Source organism: Lepus europaeus, chromosome 1 (assembly GCF_033115175.1).
Source record: "Lepus europaeus isolate LE1 chromosome 1, mLepTim1.pri, whole genome shotgun sequence".
Classification (NCBI taxonomy): Eukaryota; Metazoa; Chordata; class Mammalia; order Lagomorpha; family Leporidae; genus Lepus; species Lepus europaeus.
This window is the reverse complement of record NC_084827.1, coordinates 83962539-83980461: the sequence shown is the minus strand read 5'-3', so window position 1 is coordinate 83980461 and position 17923 is coordinate 83962539. Positions and strand designations below refer to the sequence as shown.

Below are 17923 nucleotides of genomic sequence, written 5' to 3'. Positions count from 1 at the left end.
TGGCAGCGAAATAAACTTATCTTTCATTTCCATGTTCGTTGGACTTTCTGAAGTTCCCTCCTACAAACCTCCTACAAACCATGCTTATATCACATCAATCTTATCAACAGAGTAGATTCAGTAGAGGTGTGGAACACAACAAAAATGTTCTTATAATTTCTCCACTCTGGGAATGAATTCCAGATTTTAGTTTGCTTTAATGTGACTGTCCAGAGATATAAGTCAGAAATTACAGATTTTACATTTGATTGACTACAGTCATAGATCCATAATTTACAACTGTATTTCTAAAACCTGTGTAGTGAGAATTCAAGTGTCCTATTGAAATTTTCATTCTCAGCAAGTTAGCAGAAAGAAGTTCAAAGCATATTTATACTTTTTTTTGTTTGTTTATCTGGGTTTACCACATTGTGAAGAACAATTGAAGAGCAGTTGCTTAGCCCACCAGTTAAGATGGCCACCTCCCGCACTGCAGAACCTGGGTTTGATTGCCAACTCTAGCTTCCTACTAATGCAGACCCTGGTAGGCAGATGATGACTTTCAAGTGATTGTTTTCCTGCCACCCATGTGGGAGACCTTGATTGAGTTCTCTGCTCCTGGCTCTCGCCCCAGCCTCTCCCTGGAAGTTGTAGGCATTTGGGAAAATGAACCAGAAGGTGGAAGTTACTTCTCTCTCTCTTTCTGCCTTCCTTACTCCTTCCCTCTCCTTCTCTCTTTTTTTGTATCTCTGCCTTTCAAATAAATAATGTTTTAAAGAGTGCCAATTGCTTTTCTATTAAGAATGTCAATAAAGGGGCCCAGCTCTGCATAGCGGGTAAAGCCACTGCCTGCAGTGCCAGCATCCCACATGGGCACAGGTTGGAGCAACAAAGGTTTTTAAACATTTAAAACATTAAGAAGAGACCTGAAAGATATGTAATAAAAAAGTCCAAATTTAACTTTCAGAGAAATGTCTGAGTTGGACATACGTTAGACAAATATCTGAAATAAAAAATACACTGAATTCTGCAATTATATTAACATTATATAAAAGAGAATCTTTGTTTAAGAAAATATGAGTTTGAAATTATTTCCAAACATTTTTTAGAAAAGAAAGAAAATGATACTTCAAGTTAGTAAGTGACTTATATGTTAGACACTATCCAGAATTCTTGCCAGTACAGGGCAAGGCACTGCTTTGCAGTGAATATTTTCTCCTCCTCCCCTCCCTCCCCTACCCCCTTTGTTTAGCTCCTTTACTACAGGAGATGACTTCATGTCAGACTCTGGTCTCCCTGTTTTAGTTCAGAGGAGCTTTATCCATATGCAATTTGAGGTTTTTCAAGTGTTCGCTCCCTCTTACAGAAGAAATTAGTAGTAGATACAAACAATTTAATGTATCTTACCTGTTCAAGTGAATCGCTTAAGAATTTAGAACAAATTATTATAGTGCTGATTTCATGGCAAGCTAGCCCATCTGTTATTATAGAATCAGAAATGTGTTTCTAAGCCGGCGCCGTGGCTCAACAGGCTAATCCTCCACCTTGCGGCGCCGGCACACCGGGTTCTAGTCCCGGTCGGGGCACCGATCCTGTCCCGGTTGCCCCTCTTCCAGGCCAGCTCTCTGCTGTGGCCAGGGAGTGCAGTGGAGGATGGCCCAAGTGTTTGGGCTCTGCACCCCATGGGAGACCAGGAGAAGCACCTGGCTCCTGCCATCGGAACAGCGCGGTGCGCCGGCCGCAGCGCGCTACCGCGGCAGCCATTGGAGGGTGAACCAACGGCAAAAGGAAGACCTTTCTCTCTGTCTCTCTCTCTCACTGTCCACTCTGCCTGTCCAAAAAAAAAAAAAAAAAAAGAAATGTGTTTCTTTTTTTTTCATTTATTTTTCTCTTTTTTCCAGAAAACTTTCATTTAAGGTATATAAACTTCGTGTCCATAAATACAACTTTAGGAACATAGTAATTTTTCCTACCCTACCCACCATCCCACCTGCATTCCCACCCTTCTTCTTCCTTCCTATCCTATTCTCATTCTTACTTTTTACTAAGATCTATTTTCAAGTAACTTTATACACATAAGATTAATCTTGCATTAATATCAAGGAATTGTATGACTCAGGGATAACACTCTCATATAAATGGCAACAAAAATAACTGAAAGTGGTGGGATTCTTTTTTTTTTTTCTTTTGGTAGCTTTAAAAAATTATGTTAGGTGAACAAATTTCATATATATATATATATATGAACATAGTGATACTTCCTACTCTACTCTCCATCCTTCCTATGCTCCCACCCTCCCTCCTTCTTCCTTTCTTATTCTTTTAATTTGTATGACATACTTTCAGTTTATTTTATAATCACAGGTGAGATTTTTAAGTAGAAACATTATGGCATATTAGTTCCTTGGTAAAGTTTTAAAAGAATGATTAAAGTCAAGGTACAGTTAGATTTAATGTTAAATTTTGAATATAAGATAGTTATTTCCTGGTATTTTTAACCATGGCCATTAAAGGTAACAGGATATGATATGCACATGTAACTGTTTTGTTGTTCACACAGTGTATTTCACACAATGCATTGTGCATTATATATTCACTATTTTATTTAATAGTATGAATCCTTATAACTAACATACTTTTGGAGCCGTTATACAGATGAAGCTTTTAGAAGCACTAACTTTGTGAAACAACCGAGCTGGTAAATTGAAAACAAATGCTTTAACTCATTATGTGTCTGACAAACAACTGTACCAACTATTTGCATCCATTCTTACATACTCTTGCCTGAATGAACAGCTATGATTGCAGGCAACTCAGACTTGCCTATGGTCTTCTTGAAGGAACTTTAGATTCTTTGGCTTCCTATCCCTTACATTTGAGCAGGTGCACACACACACACATTTATCATCTTGGGTATGGGTAGCTGGTATTTTATCACTGTTATATAAAATGTTATCAAGACACAGATAAAGCATCTCTTAATTGGCAAGCATAGGGACATGCTACTTAAAAATTCTGTAAGTGTCAGACAATTTTAAAATGTTCAAAATTGAATTGGTACTTTCTTACTGAATTCTAACTCATCTCATATTCTCTCATTTCAATTAAATCACAATCAGCTTTAAATAATAATCCTAGTGAAAAATGGTGGATCTTTAACATTATTTTACTAACCCCCATTTCTGATCAACTGCTGTCATCTATGGGTTCTGCTTCATTGGTATCCCTTACGCTTTGTGCATTTATCTTCAAACACTTTCTTTTCCACCATTCTGTGATTTCTATTTACCTTGCTCTGTCCGTGCTCTTCAGCATTCTTGTGTAATTTTGGATTAATTTTTAGGTATATATCCTCCCTGCTTTTCCCCTGAATGAAAACCAATGGAACTATTCTACTTGTCAAGAATCGAAATAATCTATGGCCATATCTTATTAGTTAATTCTTAAAATGTAGAGGTTCAGATTCCAGCTGCTCTGCTTCCAATCCAGCATTCCTGCTAATGCTCATGGGAAGACAGCCCCAGATAGCCCTAATACTACCCCACCACTACCCATGTGGTAGACCCAGATGGAGTCCCTGGCCCTTGGCTTTGGCCTGTGCTAGCCCTGGCTGTTGTGGTCACTTGGGGAGTGAACCAGCAGATGGAAGATTTCTCACCCTCCTTGTCTTTCTCTTTCTCTCTTCCCAACTCTGTTTCTCCTTCTCTCTGTTGCTCTGCCTTTCAAATAAATAAATATATTCTTCAAAAAGAAAAGAAAATAGGAATAAGGAGGCAAGACTTTATATAATAAGCAGAAGAAATAGTAAATGTGAGTGCGAGGAACCACAGTGGATTGCAACTCTTGTAATGTGACCGTATTGGAGAGAGTGTTGTGATTATGATGAGCAGTGGTAATTAAGTTACAACACTGGTGTCATGAAAGATAATATATGACAGACTTCGTAGGACAATGGATTTTATTCTGAAGATTTACTGAATCTACTGAAACAAAAGTTTTATGATTGCCACCTAAGCACTTGCTATTTCCATTGTGGTCCAGGGACCAACAGCAACAGTAACAACATCAGTTTGGAGACTATTAGAAATGCAGTTATGGTTTCCATCTGACTTCTACTGAATCAGAATCTAACTGACCTAGCCCACAATGGTGTGTGAATTCCAGCTATGAAAAACACTATTTATGGCCGGCGCTGTGGCTCAACAGGCTAATCCTCCGCCTTGCAGCGCCGGCACACCGGGTTCTAGTCCCGGTCGGGGTGCCGGATTCTATCCCGGTTGCCCCTCTTCCAGGACAGCTCTCTCAGCCGCTGTGGCCCGGGAGTGCAGTGGAGGATGGCCCAAGTGCTTGGGCCCTGCACCCGCATGGGAAACCAGGATAAGCACTTGGCTCCTGGCTTCGGATCAGCACAATGCGCCGGCCGCAGCGGCCATTGGAGGGTGAACCAACTGCAAAAAGGAAGACATTTCTCTCTGTCTCTCTCTCTCACTATCCACTCTGCCTGTCAAAAAAAAAAAAAAAAAAGAAAGAAAGAAAAACACTATTTATACCTATCAAAATATAATTTCTGCCCCATTACCCTGGATAACAAGAACTCGGTTTTGTCTTCAGATGAGTAAGCTTTGTCTAAATCTGTCTGGTGTTACCATTCCAAATATTAGTAGAAGGTTGACTGTGAACATAAAACCTAGCTTACCCAATGATAAGAACATCTGGAGTATATAAATGAAAAAGTGTGTCTGACCTTAAAGAGAAGAGTACTTTATCTAGTTTAAATTATGAGGTGATGTCTACAACTACTTGACCTCTGTGATAAATGAGCCAATGAAAAAGATGATATTCTGAAAATGAATGAGTAGGAAGGGGCACAGAATCTGTGTTCTTGGTGATATTGCTGAGCCACTGAAATACCAACATTGGAACTAGTCTGTCACTGACTCCTGTTATGGGGTAATAGTTACTTCCCTGTTAAACCATATTGACTTATGTTTTTAACACTTTTGGTCAAATCATCCGAATTGATACAAATGCTAACTTATTCAAAGCCCAGTTGTTGTCAGTGATTACACCAGACGACATCCATTTCTTTGTCTTTCTTTAGATATCCTCAAAAATTAAAAGAAGTGACTTAACCCATCATTTCCCATTGTCCTGTATATAGGACACCTACAAAAACTTAAGTTGAGGGGCCAGCACTAGGCCATATCAGGTAAAGCCATTGCAAGTGGTGTCAGCATCCCATATGGGCATCGTTTCGAGTCCTGGCTGCTCCACTGCCAATCCATTTCCCTGCTAATGGCCATGGAAAGCCAGCTGAAGGTAGCCCAAGTGCTTAGGCTCCTGCTACTCACATGGGAGACCTGGATAAAGCTCCTGGCTCCTGGCTTAGCCTGGCACAGCCTCTGCTGTTGTGGCCATCTGCACATGGGGAGTAAACCAGTAGATGAGAGACTCTCTCTCTCTCTCTCTGACTTAAAAAGAGCCAAAACCTTAAATTGAGTGGATGGCATTGTGCTGTAGCAGGTAAAGCTCCCATGTGGGATTCCTGCATGCCATATGGATACTGGGTCAAGTCACAAGTCACAGCTGCACCACTTCTGATCCAGCTCCCTGCTAATGCATCTGGGAAAGCAGCAGAAGATGGCTCAAGTGCTTGGGCCCCTGCACTCATGTTGGAGACCTGAATGAAGTTCCTGACTCCTGGTTTCAGTCTGGCTCAGCCCTGGCTGTTGCGACCATCTGGGAAGTGAACCAGTAGATGGAAATTTCTCTGAGTGTCTCCCTCTCTCTCTGTGACTCTGCCTTTCAAACAATAGAATAAACCTTAAAAAACAAAAAGTTGAGAAATAAATATATCACTATAATCTTGAAATAAATAATATGTTTTTAGCTTTCTATTCTTTTGATAAAAGTAATGAGTAGATAATTAAAGCATATTAAAATATTTTTAAATTCGTTATAAAATATATAAATGTCACTGCAGATGTTACTTTTACTAAATTTTTAAACAAAAAATTAGATACATAAATGACATGCAATGTAAGATGAATTCATAACAGTATTTTCTATGATGAGGTTGTACTTTTATTGTGACACATGTACTATATTTTAAATTACTGATGCTTGAAAATAGCTGTCTTATAAATAGGACACTGGAATAATGTATACTCCATGGTAATACGTAGCATAGTGTACTTCTGCCTGACAAAATCTAATGTGCTGATTCTTCTGGTCCTTTGTTGACAAGTTGTGAACTGTGTGCTTAGGAGTAAGATAGTTCTACAAATGTTGAAAGTGGTAGAGTCTACAGTCACCTTCTAGGGTTTATTTATTTATTTATTATTTTTTGGATAATCCATTCATTGTGTCTTGGCATACCTTTGAAACATTGTATTTCAAGCAATAGGCACCATGAGGGAAAACAGACAAATCAAGTGTCCTCTGAAACTGACAACAATGATGAAAAAACAAACAAGTGTGCCATATAATTACCAATTCAATGCAAATAATGGAATTCTCATTGAAATACTGTTAGATAATAAATATGTTATTGTTGAAACTAACGACAATGCAGTGTAATCACTTGGCAAAATTCTAAGAGGAAAAAAAAATAAATAAAAAGTAGATCCAAATTGCCTCAACCATATGTATTGGGTACCTGTATCAAGTTCAATGGTGGTCTGAATAAAAACTATTGGATGGTTCCCAAATACTCCTCTTAGAGGTTAAAAAAAAAAAATAGATTGGCCTTTGTTCACTCAATCTATTTGTGTGTCATAAATAGATTATTCACACATATTTGAACAAAGATAAGAAAGACCTCGTGAATTTGTTAGACTTCAAATGAGACACCTGCTTAGCTTAAGCTAAAATTATGTGATAAGAAACCAATAAAAGAGACTAACACTGTGGCACACTGGGTTAAAGCCTTGGGCTGTGGTGCCAGCATCCCATATGGGCACCGGTCAAGTCCTAGCTGCTCCACTTCTGATCCAGCTCTCTGCTATGGCCTGGTAAAGCAGTACAAGATGGCCCAAGTCCTTGGGTCCCTGAACCTGCATGGGAGACCCGGAAGATGCTCCTGGCTCCTGGCTTTGGATCAGCTCAGCTCTGGCCATTGCGGTCATTTGTGGAGTGAACCAGCAGATGGAAGACCTCTTTCGCTCTCTGGCTCTACCTCTCTCTGTAACTCTTTCAAATAAATAAAATAAATCTTTAAAAAACAACAAAAGTGGCCAGCGCCATGGCTCAACAGGCTAATCCTCTGCCTTGCAGCGCCAGCACACCAGGTTCTAGTCCCGGTCGGGGTGCCAGATTCTGTCCCGGTTGCCCCTCTTCCAGGCCAGCTCTCTGCTGTGGCCAGGGAGTGCAGTGGAGGATGGCCCAAGTGCTTGGGCCCTGCACCCCATGGGAGACCAGGATAAGCACCTGGCTCCTGCCTTCGGATAGGCGTGGTGTGCCGGCCACAGCGCGCCGACCGCGGTGGCCCATGGAGGGTAAACCAATGGCAAAGGAAGACCTTTCTCTCTGTCTCTCTCTCTCACTGTCCGCTCTGCCTGTCAAAAAAAAAAAAAAAAAAAAAGAAGAAGAAGAGAAATGTAATACTCTTGGATTTACTACTGTCCAAGCTGATATCAAATTTCACTTGAGAAGCCATAATTCTCAAACAGCAAGGATAAAAATAATGTAAAATAAGCCATGTTATTAAAAACTGACAATGTAAGTAAAAAATGTAATGTGACCCTTTGAAGTGTTTTGCTTCTTTTCTCCCCAAATAATTGTGGAACAGATCATCAAAGTAAATTCTTTGTATCTTGTGAAATATATAAAAAGAGATAATATGTGCCCACCATCCTTTTTATAGGAATGTTTATGTAGATGCCAAAGATATTATATATTGTCCCAGTGTTCCATGTATGGGCTATCTCTATTTTTATTATTAATGAAAATAAAGTGTGTAAGGGTATACAAACTCTAGATCATGATCTGCTACCTATTTTAATTCACCTGTGCTAATTTCATTTAAATATCTGCAAGACTGGAAACTTCAGACTTCAGGAGTTAAATATGATTCCCAAGTGACTATCTCTGACGTTTGACCCCATGCTTCTTGTATTCTGGATCCCATGGCATTGAATATGACCTCCAGTAGTCCTATACATCCAACTTTTGCCTAACTTCCCAGTGTCAGAGACATGTATATGCTCCTTATTTCCATCTTCAGATTTTCTTACCATCTTTCCTACTGTCTCAACTGCACATAACTCTCTGGCTGGTAAGGAAAAGATTGCCTTCTTTTCCCAAAAAACATTTTATTTAAGGTATACACATGTCATGCATTTCATAAATACAAATTTAGGACCACAGTGATTCTTCTCACCCTACCCACCCTCCCACCTGCACTCTTCTTCTTCCTCCTCCTCCCTTTACCATTCCCATGATTATTTTTTACTAAGCTCTATTTTCAATTAACTTTAACTAAGTATAGAATGCTGGATATGGGTTTGTCATAAATTGCCTTGAGTGTGTTGAGAAATGTTCCTTTTATACCAAATTTGCTTAAAGTTTTCATCATGTTGTATTTTATCAAATTCTTCTCCTGCATCTATTGAGATAATCACATGGTTTTTGTTCTTCAGTGTGTTAATGTGATGTATCACTTGATTGATTTGTGAATGCTGAATCATCCCTCCATACCAGGGATAAATCCCACTTGGGTCCAGGTGAATGATCTTTCTAATATGTTGTTGGATTTGATTAGCTAGTATTTTCTTGAGGAATTTTGTGTCTATGTTCACCAGACAGATTGGTCTGTAGTTCTCTTTCTCTATTGTGTCTTTTTCAGGTTTAGGAATTAAGGTGATGCTGGTTTCACAGAAGGAAATATTCCCTCCCTCTCAAGTGTTTTCATTAACTTGGAGAGTATTAGAGTTAGTTCTTTAAATGTCTGGTAGGTTTCAATAGTGAAGACATCCAGTTTGGGGCTTTTCCATGTTTGGAAGGTCTTTATTACTGATTCAATTTCCATCTTGGTTATTGGTCAGTTCGGGTTTTCTGTGTCTTCATGGCTCAATTTAGGTAGATTGTATGTGTCCAGGAATCTATTCATTTCTCCTAGGTTTCCAAATTTGTTGGCATACAAATTGTATAAAATTTCTTTGTAGTAGTTTCTGATGATTCTTTTTATTTCTGTGGTATCTGTTGTTATATTTCCTTTTTCATCTCTAATTTTATTGCTTTGGGTCTTCTCTCTCCTTTTTTGGTTAGTGGGACCACTGGTGTTTCAATTTTGTTTACGTTTTCAAAAAAACAGATTTTTGTTTAGTTGACCTTTTGTACTGTTTTTGTTTTGTTTTCTATTTTGTTGATTTATTCTCTAATTTTAATTATTTCTTTTTCTTGATAATTTTGGTTTTAGTTTGCTATTGTTTTTTCAGGTCCTTGAGATACATTGATAGCTCATTTATTTGGTGCCTTTCTAATTCTTCATGTAAGCACTGATTGCTATAAACTTCCCTCTTAATGCTGCTTTTGCTGTAGCCCATAAGTTTAGATATGTTGTATTGTCATTTTCATTTGTTTCCAGAAATATTCTGGTTTCTCTTTTGATTTCTTCTGTGACCCACTGTTTATTCAGGAGCATATTGTTCAGTCTCCACGTGCTTGTATATGTTCTCTAGATTCAAGAGTTGTTGATTTACAGCTTCATTCCATGTGTTCAGAGAAGATACATGATATAATTTTTATATTTTTTTAATTTGCTGAGACTTGCTTTATGGACTAGCATGTGGTCTATCATAGATAAAGTTCCATGCACTGGTGAGAACAATGTGTATTCTGCTACTCTGGGGTGAAAAGTTCTGTAGATATCCCTTAGGTCCATTTGGTCTATAGTGTTGATTAATTCTAGTGTTTCCTTGCTGATTTTCTGTCTGGTTAATCTGTCTATTGTTGAAAGGAGGGCGTTGGAGTCCCCTGTGTTATTGTATTGCATCTAAGTTTCCCTTTAGATCCATTAACATTTCTTTTAAATAGCCAGGTGCCTGTAATTGTGTGCATATATGTTTATTATAGTAACATCTTCCTGTTGAATTGGTGCCTAATCATTACACAGTGCTAGAAAAGTTTTCTTTATTTGAGTACTTGACTGAGAAAGGAAGATGGCTATCTTTAGATATTCTGGTATTCACATAGATGCAGTTATATCAAGGTTTAATACATGGCACTCATCTTTTCAGCCTGCATAGATACATTAAAGGTGGGGCACGTAGCTGTGTTCACTCTACCAAATTCTGACTTCACAATACACCTTTAAAAGAACTTATATTGATCATCAAACACTGCTATTAGGTATAGTCCACACTAATACATTTGTTCTCTTAAAGGTGCTTTTGGAAAGCCACAATTGTCACTTCCTGAAATCAAATTTGTATAATCCACCAGACATGGCTGTATAGGCTCTGAATTCATGCTATAGACCATGTTCAGTTTCTTTCTTGTGAACATCCTAAGTTTCGACAACCTAGAATGTTATTGTTAACTCCTGTTTGTATGCTTAGATAGTACTTGCTCAGGCACTTAAAATATCACTAACAGAAGAGAAGCGTATGTGAACATGCAAGGAATTGGGCAAGCAACCAAAGCATACAAACAGGAAAGAAAAAGGAATATCAAGTCTGAGGTTAGACATATTACTGTGATGACAGATGAGAGGTAAGGGATCAGTTCAATTACTGCCACAAACCAGGTGAGAAATGATGATATCCTGAATTAAAGCTGGAACTTTAGGAGATGCAGTGAAGAGAGCTCACTTGAGATTAATTTTTATTATCATATTAAATATAAGACATGAGGAAAAAGAGAAAACCTAGAATATTACGAGATTTCATTCTTATCCATATAAATTTGTTCATTTCCCCCCCTCTTGTCGCTAGAGTATCATGTTTTATTAAAAGATGGCACAGGTTTAGAGTACCATATAGAGATCAACTTGACCTCATTAACCCAATGTATACTATGTAAGACCAAAAGAAATTATAGTCACATTAAGGGGATCAACTTGAGGCACTAAATAAAATGATGCAATGAAGCTAAATAAGTGTAATGCACTCTGCTTGTCCTTTCTACTCTGTTTGGTTATTCAGCGGAAACATTTATTTGTGAGGAATACTAACACATTTAATGCTGCAAGTATTTACTGTCAGCTTACATTTATACCCTTTTAACCAGTAATGGATCAAAAAGAAGGTTTTGGGAACAATGAAAATCAATCAGAATCTGTGTGAAACCCTGATTCCTTCACATAAATTTTGCAAGTTAAATAGATTAGCCTTAGGGTGCAGCCGTGGTGTTCTGCCTTCGCCTGTGTCTGGGCCACGGCGGCGGAATTACAGACATGAAGCTCCTTTTCTAGCCCACCTTAGAGAAGAATGCTGACACACTAGTTGGCATGGTTCCAATAGACTACCTTACAAAACACTTCAAAGAATTTACTTTGTAAAAACAACAAGGGAGGTTCTGGAGATTTCCATTTGGATCAACAACTTCAAGTTCTTACCATGGCCCACTCAGAGAAGACGAAAGTGGTTCTCCTTGCTTGTGGTTCATTTAATCCTATAGCCAACATGCACCTCAGATTGTTTGAGCTGGCCAAGGTCTACTTAAGTGGGACAGGTTAATATAAAGTTGTCAAAGGCATCATTTCTCTGGTAGGCGATGCATATAAGAAGAAAGGACTCATCCCTGCCCACTGCCGAGTTGTCATGGCAGAGCTAGCCACCAAGCCTTCAGAATGGGTGGAAGTGGATACCTGGAAAAGCCTTCAGAAGGAGTGGGTAGAGACTGTGAAGGTGCTAAGACACCATCAAGACAGACAGGTGGTCAGCCACTGTGATCAGCAGCAGAGCTCACCTGTGCTGGAGAGGCCAGGGGGGAAGAGGAAGTGGGCGGCCAGAGACCAGGTTCCACTCCTAAGAAACCACTGGAGCCAAAAACAAAAGGTGTGCCAAAGGTGAAGCTGCTGTGTGGGTCAGATTTACTGGAGTCCTTCCGTGTTCCCATTCTGTGGAAGAGTGAGGATATCGCCCACACTGGGGCTGACTGTGGGCTCATCTGTGTTACTCGGGCTGGAAATGACGCTCAGAGATTCATCTGTGAATGTGATGTGGAAGCACAGGAGCAACGAAGGAGTGGATCACCAATGACATCTCACTCACGAAAATCGCAGGGCGCTCAGAAGGGGCCAGAGCATTCGCTACTTGGTACCAGATCTTGTCCGAGAATCTATTGAAAAGCATGATTTGTACAGCTCGGAGAGCGAAGACAGGAATGTCGGGGTCGTCCTGGTTCCTCTGCAGAGAAACACTGCAGGGGCACAATCGCAGGGAGTCTACAGCATGATAGCTTCACCTTTCCTTTTGGGATTTGAAACAATTTTCAAGTTAGTAACTGCGGAAAGGAACTGTGATCCTGTTTCATAAACTAAAGTGTAGAAATTTAATGAAAATCAGGTGTAAATTAAAGTCATATTTTTTTCCTTTAAAAAAATAGATTAGCCTTAGGTGACAGTCTTCCCAAGCTATTTTTGTATGGGATAACTTGGATTTTCATAAATAAGTCAGTTTAAGTTTGCACAGTGAGAGGAGTTTCATTTCTCCCCCATACCTGTGCATTGAAGTAAGCAATTGTGTCTGTTAAAAAATGCAAGTATAGAAATTTCAGACCTTCCAGCTGCTCATAACATTGGTAGGTGTTTGTATGCTCATCTCCAGGAGCCTGTCTTGATGGTGTTGTAGCTGGTGCTCAGTCCCATTTCTCATGCAATATCACTAGTCTGAGTGCTGACAGTGTGTACTGTTTATGATTCTCCCAGGACCGTGACACCTTTTTTAAAAAAAATTCCTTGTGGTTTCTCACATCAAAATGAAAGATATTTTTGCCCAGTGAATGGAAATTTTGGGGTTGGATTTTGATAATTAATCTTTCACTCTTACTTTGTGCTAGGAGTAGATCCATAACACTTTGAAAAGATTTTTAATTTTACCCAAATGAAATTAAATTGGCAAAAAAAAAAAAAGCTATCTACACCTTAATGTTTATTGCAGCTCAATTCACAATAGCTAAGACCTGGAACCAACCCAAATGCCCATCAACAGTAGACTGGATAAAGAAATTATAGGACATGTACTCTATAGAATACTATACAGCAGTCAAAAAATGAAATCCGGTCATTTGCAACAAGATGGAGCAATCTGGAAAACATTATGCTGAGTGAATTAAGCCAGTCCCAAAGGGACAAATATCATATGTTCTCCCTGATCGGCGACAACTAACTGAGCACCGAAGGGGTAACCTGTTGAAGTGAAATGGACACTATGAGAAACAGTGACTTGATCAGCTCTTGTCCTGACTGTTGATGTACAATGTAATACTTTATCCATTTTAGTATTTTTGTTTTGTTTTGTTCTAGTACTATTGGTTGAATTCTGTAATTAACACACAATTATTCATAGGTATTTAAATTTTAACTGAAAAGTGATCCCTGTGGGAAAAAGAGAGGGAGGAGATGTACAAATTGGGACATGCTCAATCAGACTTGCCCCAAATGGTGGAGTTAGAAACATGCCAAGGGATTCCAATACAATTCCATCAAGGTGGCTTGTACCAATGCCATCTCACTAGTCCAAGTGATCAATTTCAGTTCACAATTGATCACACTGATAGGTCTAAGAGTCAAAGGGATCACACAAACAAGACAAGTGTCTGCTAATACTAACAGATAGAATCAAAAAGGGAGAGAAGGATCCAACATGGGAAGTGGGATACACAGCAGACTCATAGAATGGCAGATGTCCTAAATAGCACTCTGGCCTCAGAATCAGCCCTTAAGGCATTCGGATATGGCTGAAGAGCCCATGAGAGTATTTTAGGCATGGAAAGCCAAGATACCATGGGGAAAAAAAAAGAAGACCTAAATGAAAGATCTCTGCAAGTGAGATCCCAGTGGAAAGAATGGGGCCATCAAAGAAGAGGGTAGCTTTCTCTGAAGGGAGGAGAGAACTTCCACTTTGACTATGACCCTGTCAGAATAAGATCAAAGTCGGTGAACTCAAAAGGCTTCCATCGCCTTGGCAACTCATGACTAGAGCCTAGGGAGATTACTGACGCCATAAACAAGAGTGTCAAATTGTTAAGTCAACAACAGGAGTCACTGTGTACTTACAGCTCATGTGGGATCTGTCCTTAATATGTTGTCCAATGTGAAGTAATGCTATAACTAATACTGAAACAGTATTTTACACTTTGTTTCTATGTGTGTGCAAACTGATGCAATCTTTACTTAATATATACTAAATTGATCTTCTGTATATAAAGATAATTGAAAATGAATCTTGATGTGAATGGAATGGGAGAGGGAGCGGGAGATGGGAGGGGTATGAGTGGGAGGGAAACTACTGGGGGGAGGGAAAGCCATTGTAATCCATAAACTGTACTTTGGAAATTTATATTTACTAAATAAAAAAATAAAATAAAATAGATATGGGCAAGATGGCGGAATAGGCAGGGAGCACACTATTAGTCCGGGAGAGACAGGTTAATATAAGTGGAGATACTGCAGGGTCAAGGAAGAGTAGGGGATGAAACAGCATAGGAAACTCTTCTGGAACTAGTGATTCACAGTGTACCTGCGTGGAGAGCGTGGGAGCCCAAGTTCGGGACACCAGTGGCAGACTCAACACACCAGCGCTGGAACGCGAGGTGAGCCGAACCACAATAGCCTGAGACACCAGCGGGCAAGCGGAAAGAGGAGGCTAGAGGGAACGAGGCTTGAAACTTCGTGAGGAAAAATTTGCCAGGCTAACTAGAAGAGAGAGAGGAAAAAAATAAAAAAAGTGACCGATACGGACACAAGTTTCTCTCTCTCCGCTCACCTCTCAAAGGCGAGCAAGACAGAGCAGGCGCCATTTTGGACATACGTCATAAGCAGGGCGACCTCAGGTCTGCACCGGCCCTGAGCCTAGCAGAAAAACCTGACTCTGGGTGCAGGGGTGAAATAACAGGAGATTAGCATCTAACTTGGCAACCCAGTGGGAGATTGCAGGAGAATTGGAGCCCAAACTGAGGGCAGCAGAAATTCCCTGTGTGGTCCTTGGGAAAGAGCTTCCGATCTCTGGCTCCTGTGTGTATATCATTTGCCTGCTAACTACCTCCAATTACGTTCAGCTGTGCGGAATTACTTCCCTTTTGAATCAAAAAAGAGAGAGATTTACCACACCTAACCTGGGAGTGTCATCTTTGACACACCCTCAACCCTGAGGAACCAAACACAGCTCTCAGTCCACACTCATCTCAAGCCTCTATGGCTCCACTGAAAGCAGACAGTCCACTTAATATAGAGCCATAGTGTAACAAGAAAAAACACCACAGTGAAGAAACCAAATATCTCCAACATGCCAAACAACAAACGCAAAAACCGAGGTAACAAGAACAAGGAAGACACTATGACACCCCCAAATGAAAAAGACACCCCAATCCAAGATTATGAAGATGAGGAGATTGAAGAAATGCAAGAAGCAGATCTCAAAAAATTGATAAGAACATTAAGAAGTTCTCAAAAACAAATTCTTGAACTACAGAAATCTTTATTGGACAAGATAGTAAATCTCTCTCGTGAAAATGAAATATTAAGGAGGAATCAAAATGAAATGAAACAACTAGTGGAACAAGAAACTGTGATAGTGACGAGAAATCATAATGAAATGAAGAATTCAATAGATCAAATGACAAAAAAATAAAATAAAATAAAAAGATTTTTAATTTCAAAGAAGATCATCCACACAGCACATTCCTTTTCCAGCAATGGTAGGTTTGTCAGTGAACTTTTATTTTTTTCCCTTAGGTCATGACATTTTTATTTAGATATTCCTACAATGCATTTATTGTGAGATAAAAGTGCAAGAGGTTTTGCAATGTGTTTCTGAATTTTACCTTTCTAACTGGATGGTGGTGGTTGTCATGCTTGCTATTCAGAAATGGATTGAACTCTTTGGATCAAACAATGAGTTCACTAATTCACTCAATTTTATTTCTTAGGCTCATTAGAATCTTGCTATATAATTCCTTTGATCTATATAGTATTTCCAAGCTCATGTGTTATTATTTATTTTTAAAGGTTTCATATATTCAGTGTTATTTACTTGAAAAACAGAGCAAGAGAACAAAAGCAAGAGAGAGAGTGTATGTGTTATCTTCCAATAACCAATTCAATCCCCAAATGCCAGTAACAGCTGGGATTGGGCCAAGTCAAAGCCAGAAGCCCAGGACTCCATCTGGATCTTCCACATGGGTGGCAAGAACCCAAATACTTGAGCCACCACCTGCTGCCTCTCAGGGTGTGCCTTAGGAGGAAGTTGGATATGAAACAGAGTGGCACTCCAATATGATATTGGGCAGGCTGCTGCTTCACAATCCTACTGTCAGGGTTATCTTAAACATATCCCATGTCTTTATCTTATAGAATATTATTTAACCTCTGTCGCATTTTCAGAAATGTGCTATTACTTTCTTTCCATATTGTTTGTCAGGATTTTAAAGAACACTTCAGAATCTATTTGGACTCACTGTGGCAACGAGAAGGAAGCTTTCCTAAAGGGAAACGTGAAGCTCTGGTCTCCCTTGAGTAAATCCCTATGGAATACAGAATGGTGATGGGCAGCAGCTAACCTGAACACTTGAATTCTTTCAGCCCATGGTTCCTGAGCCCCACAAATTCCCAGGCTGACTTTAAAATCATGTATTTCAGAAATGCCAGAGGTGTCAAATGTGATGATAATTGGCATTTGAGAAATAGCCTGACCCTGGAGAATGCAAAGAAAACCTATCAAGTGTCTACCATTTGTGAAAAGCACTTTTTGAACTCCCTTTATGTTGCTAGGCTTATGCCTCCAGAGTTTTTGTTGGCGGTTGCCCTATTACCCTTGAGCATCTCAAGTGAGAGACAAAAGAAAATTATAGTTTTTCTCTCTCGTATTAACAATTTAGGAATGTGCAGCATTCTACTGCTGAGTTTTATAGAAGTTCTACCTTGTGCAGCAACCAAATGAGCCTCCAGGGACTAAAGCTAATAACGGCAACCCCTGGATGGTTGAAAGTACCCCTACCTTCCTCTGCTATTCACGGTGCCCTACCAGTAGCTGGCACAAAGGCATGATGTCATGCGAGGACTCTTCCCTGGAATTATCAGGAGGCATAGTGTCATTTTTATGACTACTCAAATCATCATTTCGACATCAGGGTTGTCCCAATAACTTTATCTTCATTATATGAGTGCATTCACCTTTGGTGATGGTTCATAACTTCTGTCCACATGAACAAGAATTCTGCAGTTGGTTCAGAGTAACCAGATCTTAAAGGTAAAGTATAAATTATGATGTGTCATGAAGTACTGGAATTTTTTTTTCTGAAACCTAAATGAGATAATAAATAACAGATAAAATGCAATGACTTAAGAATAAATGACTGAATGGAGATATGAATTTCCAATTAGATTCAGATAACCATGTAAAAATTTGGTATTGGAAACTTTGTTTAGTCTGGCTCTGGGTCAATTCTATTACTTTAATAACTCCATGTGGTGTGTGAATTTATGTGCACATTTGTGCACTGTGTGTGTGTGTGTGTGTGTGTGGTGGGGAGGGATTTTAATGGCTAGATTTATGGCAGACTTATTAATAGTGCATAACTTATCATCGATTTGACAACTCATTGTCTGAAGTATAACCCCTTCTATAATGCTGATGGCACATGGGGCAATTGTGAATTCTCCCCACTTATATTCAATTAATGTTTTAGAAATAGACATTATATTCTCCTTTGAGAAATGGCATAGAAGTAATCAAACTAGTAGGATAAGCCTCTCCAAGTGCTATTTAGAATGTAACCTGAT

The 17923-nt window shown here is 39.3% G+C and overlaps 1 pseudogene; it reads left to right on the top strand.

The window, feature by feature from the left end:
* Positions 1–11537: 11537 nt before the first annotated feature.
* On the top strand, positions 11538–12458 carry LOC133762896 (nicotinamide/nicotinic acid mononucleotide adenylyltransferase 1-like; annotated as a pseudogene).
* Positions 12459–17923: the final 5465 nt, after the last annotated feature.